The following is a 6,680-nucleotide window of genomic DNA, read 5'->3' as shown; positions in this document are numbered from 1 at the left end:
ATTTTGATCTTTACAAGATATATAAAACTTTTATCTCACAAAATACAAAACGTCTTTCAATGATTTTTCTTTAATTAACAAAGTATGTACCAATGTAATAATTTTTTTATCAACAATGGCGTGATATATTCAATTTTCAAAATATTAAGCATATTATTAGTCTAAATGTAACTTTATAACAATTAAGCATTTAGTATTGTTTTCTTTATTATAAAAATAAATGAGTATCAACAATAAACAAATAAACTACATAAACTCGAAAGAAATTAAAAAAAAATATTTTTTTGTTAATTAACTTGTGTATTACAATAATCTAAACATAATTATTTTTTCCCAAATTAAATTGTAATAACTTAGGAAAGTAAACAAAGATTTGCAGCAGCAACAACAATATTACTAATTTTCTGAAAATCATCATTTTCCTTAATAATAATAGAACTAAATCCAGAAAATAATTCAAAAGCCTTTTGACAATTAAATCCATCTTGCTCAATAATATTTGCCACATTATTCAACTTTTCATATTGTCCCGATACTAAATATAATTCTGCGTTACCCAAATTTGTAAGGGCCTCGTTATAATAATTTGAGCACAAGATGTATATCAATTCTAAATCCCGATCGTTCTTTTGATTGAGGAGGATGTCGATTTTCGCTATAGTGGCAAAGGCTTTTGCTCCTGCTACGTGAATGACTGATTCCGTTAAATTGTAAAGATTTTGATGAGAACAATCCTTCAAGACGGTCAAACAATAGGCTAAATCCTTGGTTTTAGCGCATACATCGGCTAAAGGGTTACTTGTACTTTGAATCGCGAGAAAAGCACATATAACACATAAAATTAGTGATGAACATAGAGAAAAAGAAGATGTCATTTTCTCCCTTTGGTTGTTGGTTTTTGTGTAAATGTATATATAATTCTCTTAATAAGTTTAGCTTTTATAAAGGGAAAATGTAATTAATACTAAATTAAACAATCTAGTCATTTAAAAAGTGTCTATAAATAATTATTCATAATTAATGAATTAGCACTCAGATAGATATGGGATGTAAATATGCTATAATAGGAAAATTGTTTATGATGATAGTCAACAGATTTTTATAATACTATTTAATTACATAAATATTTTTACAATTATATACTAATTCACTTTATAATTTTATATAATAACATATTGAAATATATATTGTCTTTTTAAAAGCCTCCTCGAAACTCAAATATATCGCAAAGGGGCTAAGATCCAAATTATATTTATATTCGAAAAATACACTATACTAATGATATTTCTTAGGTAAGCTCCCTTTTTTCTTTGTTCTTTTTTTAAAAAATCAAAATCTACCTACTTTTAAAGCATGTTTCATGGAAAATACTCATGGACTTCAAATATTATGCTCAGATTTATTTTTTATTATATCTTATCGATTATAATTGTAAAATATTTTTAAAAATTTAGTTTGGTTTCCTCGATGTTAATTATCTATTTTACTAATCACTCTTTTTACTTTGTCTTGGTACAACTTTTGGATCCTAAGATAAAATGTCAGCACATGTGAGAAAGCGTGTTGAGATTATCACATTATTTAATTAATGATCAAAGATGATTAATAAAATAATATAAGGACTAAAGTAGTAATAGTAATGTTCACTTAGGGACTAAAACGTCATTGCCCTATGAAATATTTTAATAGTGTCTTGACTTGGCATGCCTAATATCATGCCTCGAGCCTACATCCTGGGAATCGACACTTGAAGACTATTGCAGGCCCTCAAGCGAACCCTTGGCCTGACTAATTACTTAACTCAGCGGAAGACTAAACTCAACTTAAATAGGAATAATACATGTTTAAAGGAAAATACTTCATATCATAAATCTGGCCAAAATGGCATTAAAGTCTCAAAACTGACAACAACTCCAAACTGAAATACTATTGTCTACGAAGCCTCTAAACTGACTGAAGAGGTATGTCGGGACACCCCTCAAAATCGTAAAAGCTAAACTAATAAAGCAATGAAAAAGGATGTCCTCCAAAATGCAAGGAGTTTCACCACTAACTCTGGGACTCAGTCTGGATAAATGAAGCGCTGCGTGCTGATCCTGGGCACCTGCGTCTGCTTCATCAAACGATGCAGGTCAACTGGCATAAGTTCATTGAATGTGCGAGTATGCGAGTTGGAGATCTAAACAACGACTTAAGCTTGAGGGGATTAGATGAACTTACATTGGCTCTGCTCAACTCAAGAGTATACTTAACTCAAAGGATATACATATAAAGCAGTTTAAAACACATGCGAGATATATAAAAAAGCTTATAAAACAGTAAAACAACTCCGTTCGTTAAAGAAATACAATAACAAACACAACTTTACTTATATACAAAAGTAATATAACTTTGGTGAGAGATTCTCTAACTGACAATCATCACTATGAGCCTAAGTGACGGTACAACGTCTTACCTTATGTTGCAAGAGGACCATCCTACACCTTCCCATATGTATAGGACCTTACTCAACTTAGTGGATCCACTGGCTCTCCTTACGTGATCATCTAAAAAGTATAACCCTCGATTCCCATGGTGGCTACATGATTTACATAGAAACTTGAGTTAATATGAATTCTCATCCCCACATCGATGCTCAATACTACTCCCAAAATGTATTTTAGCTCATTCATTAATTGAAACTTTCTTTTATTTGGGTTGAGATTATTTGCTGAACCCTTTAGCTTTAAGAAGCTCCTCGTGGAATCAATCTTCCCTTTCTGTTCAAAACTCTTTTTGAACTTCTAGTTTCTTTTTTATTCAAATGTGAAACATTTTTAACCTTTAGGAAATACTTAGTTCCTTATAACTTTTGAGAAATGAATTTAACTCTTACTCTTTACTGAACTTGAAACTTAACTCTTGGGGAATGCTTAGTTCCCTTATAGCTTTTGAGAAATAAACTTAACTCTTTACTCTTTCTTGACTTGAACATTAAGTTTTTAAAACAAAGTGAAAACATTTGTGAAAGACTTTAGAAAATTTTAGAGACTTTACATTGACTTGCTCTTATCTTCTAGACTTGACTCTTAACCTTCCTTGAAATGAAGTATGGATTCAAGGATCATGATCTCATGTTTATGGATGATTTCATGATGTTTAAATGTACTTTAGAGTGTTAGAATTAACTAGGAATGAAGGGTACATCACTTAGGAACTAGTACGAAAAGATAGGGAAAAAACGGGGTCTCCAGGGGGTATAGGTGCTCTGAGAGGCGTGGAGTGCCAGGGCCTATCAGACAGACCCTGGTCAGGGGCGCTCTGGCTGGCGTGCCGCCTAGGGCTTGTCAAACAAAGCTTGCCTTGTGGCGCTCTGGCAAGCGCGGTGCCCCAAGGGGTGTTTGATGGGACCTCTGACTTTCTTCTTCGTTTTTCATCTCTAAACCTTCCCAACCTCCCATGGATCCCATCGCAAACACTTAGGATCCCTAAATAACTCATTACCCAATAGTTTAGACCCGCAAACAGCCCGAAAATAAGAATCAAAACTATTAGAGATCAACTACAAATCAACCAACAAGAACTTCAAATTTTTCATCAAGAACTTCAAGATTTACTTTCAATTAACTCCAAGTCGATGTAATGAATCAAGTTAGAGGGTGGGTGAAAGAAACCAACATCAAATAATCTCACATACCTGTTAGGGATCACCCCCGACGAAATCTACACAACGAATTCTTAGCGTTCTTGCAACTACTTCTCCCCTCTCCTCTTTTCTCCTTTCTTTCAAAGCGCTAGCTTATTTTCCAAGTATGCAAACTAAATGGGATCATTTTAGACCCCAACATATTACCCCCAAAAACGAAATTAATGATTGACTGAGGAAAAGACCAAAATATCCTTAACAAATTCCGATTTGAAACTTTTCCTGCTCAACAACCCAACTTTTGAAGGTCATATCTCCCTCATACGACCTTGGAAATTCGCAAACTTGGCGTCGTTGGAAAGATCTTCCGATGAGATTTCCATCCATATAAAAAATCACCCAAAATCTTCCTGAGCTGGAAGTTATTGCCGTTTGAATATGACCAAAACTCACTTTTGAAATCTGGAAATTTTTCAGATTTCCTTATTTCCAAATTTGATTCTTCCTGTTTTTCTTAACTTAACCTTAGTTTATTCTAGAATACGAGATGTTACACCTAATTACACAAATAGTCAAACAAATTTTGGTTTATTGCATTAAAATTACTAAACATATTTGTTTTTCAATAAAAGAAGTAATTAATTTTGGCTAAAAATCATAAGAGTTACTAAACAATTTTTCGTGATCACAAAATCACTAATTTTTTCCTAGATATGAAAGGAAGTCATTAAATAATTTGTATATAGTCAAAAAGTTTTTTGATATTATCTTAAATATCATATAATTTTCTTACGTCTCTCTTGATAACTTTATGTAATACCTAATCAAAGTGGAGTATTCATAAGTTTTTCTTTTTAAAAATAATTTATAATTTTAGCATAACAAAAATAATATTAAATGACCATCTATAATATTAATTCAGTATACATGTATTATATGTGTATCTCATATTAAACAGTAAAATTCTTTTTTTTAAAAAAAATAGTAATTAACATTAACATATATGTTCCATACCTATTTAAATGATATAAATATAAATATTATATCTTAAATATGTTATTGTTCATTGTACCTTACCTTATCTTTTTTTTTACAAACAATTTATTGGGTTTTATTTTTCTTTTGTCCTTTTCACTGTTTTTGTTAAAAATATCTTACGAAAGATACTTCATCACAAATGATGATAAGAAATTATATAGCATAAAGCGTGTCAACGATGTTATCATTAAATATATATATATATATATATATATATATATATATATATATATATATATATATATCCCTCAACTCAAAATTCAACAAATTCTTCCAATATAAATTAAAACTCAGAATTAGAACCGTCAATATGGGCTAGGCATGTTGGGTCGGCCCGGTCTAGCCCGGGATTTAATAGGGCTGGGCTATGATTTTTTAAGCCCATTTGAGAAAAAGGCTTTTTAGTTCGGCCTGAATAAGTCTGTTGATTTGTGGGGCTTGAGAAATATCGGTAGGGTCGGCCCGTGGATCAATGAAAATTAATTAAAAAATATAATATAATATTAAAATTTATAATTAAAGAGAGTACAAACTCAAAATAATTAGGTTAATATTTCTATTTAGATATTTATACTTTTACTTGAAAAAAACTTAATAAATATTACAAAGACAATTTTACTTGTTGATTTGATTAAAAAATAGTAACATTAACATCATGCAATATTGTTTTGTCGATATTTATGATAATATTTTTGAATTATAATTTATAACTTGATTTAATAATTCTAAATGTAATATAATTTTTAAATAAAGTGGGCTGGCCCGACAAATCTGTAGCCCACATACTTGTGGGTTGGACCGATCATTTTCTGGCCCACACAAAAAATGGATTAGCCCGATCTGATCCGTAAAATGTCGACGCTTAAGGGAAAATTGTGGAGAATGGCAAACTAAGGAAGGTAATTAAATCAAATAAACCTCCTTTCAGTTATTTTTTTTAAAGGGCAAACTCTCCGTTAGTTTCCTATACAGATCCCACCATTTTGTATAAAAAAAAATCCCCCAAAATAAGATCCTCTTTTTCCCTTTTTCTGCACTTTTTACACAAATTCTTCTTCTTCCTTCAATTTCTCCATAATTTTCTCCATAATTGCAATTTCAAACTACCAGCTTCTTCTATCACACACGTCATTGCGTTTTTTCAAACTATTTCAAAAATTTCAAGGTATTACCTAAAACTCATCTCACATTATCAATTTTTATTAATTTTTTTTTTGAATTTCTTAAAACTACCTTTTCACTTCACTTGTTAAATCCTTCAGAATTTTGGTTCAATCAATGGATGCCCAATCTCCATCGAAAAGATTCACAAGAGGTATACCATTGCATCTTGAAATTGATGTTGAACAGCCATCATTTTCATTGGGTCTAACTCAGGAATTTAGGAGATTTCAGGTTCATTGTCTAAATCTACTACCATTCAAGAGATTAGATCCAAATTCAATAATGACCCAAGTAGATTTGTTGATGGAGGTGTGAAGAATCATGTCGATGTTGTTACTGGGTCAAGTAAGAAAAGGAAACGTAAAGCTGATGTTTATTATACCGTTCATAATGATAAAAATGAAGCTGTTGGTTCTGGGTCAATCAAGCATCATAATGTATGTGTATAATCATTGTTCATGTATATGTTTAAGTTTTATATTATATGTTTTGTTTTTGTGTTGAATCATGTCTTATACAATTTTAATTGTATAAATGTATAATCTATATTAGTATATGTTTTTGTGTTTCTGTTAATTCATGCCTTATATAATACTGTTTGTATAAAATGTATAATAAATTCTTGTATCTGTTTATGTGCTTATACAATTGTAGTTGTATAAATGTATAATCTATATTAGTATATATTTTTGTGTTTTTGTTAACTCATGCCTTATATAATATTGTTTGTATAAAATGTATAATAAATTCTTGTATCTTTTTTATGTGCTTATACAATTGTAGTTGTATAAATGTATAATCTATATTAGTATATGTTTTTGTGTTTCTCTTAATTCATGCCTTATACAATACT

The sequence above is a fragment of the Solanum lycopersicum genome, chromosome 12, assembly GCF_036512215.1.
Source record: "Solanum lycopersicum chromosome 12, SLM_r2.1".
Classification (NCBI taxonomy): Eukaryota; Viridiplantae; Streptophyta; class Magnoliopsida; order Solanales; family Solanaceae; genus Solanum; species Solanum lycopersicum.
This window is presented reverse-complemented; position numbering follows the sequence as displayed.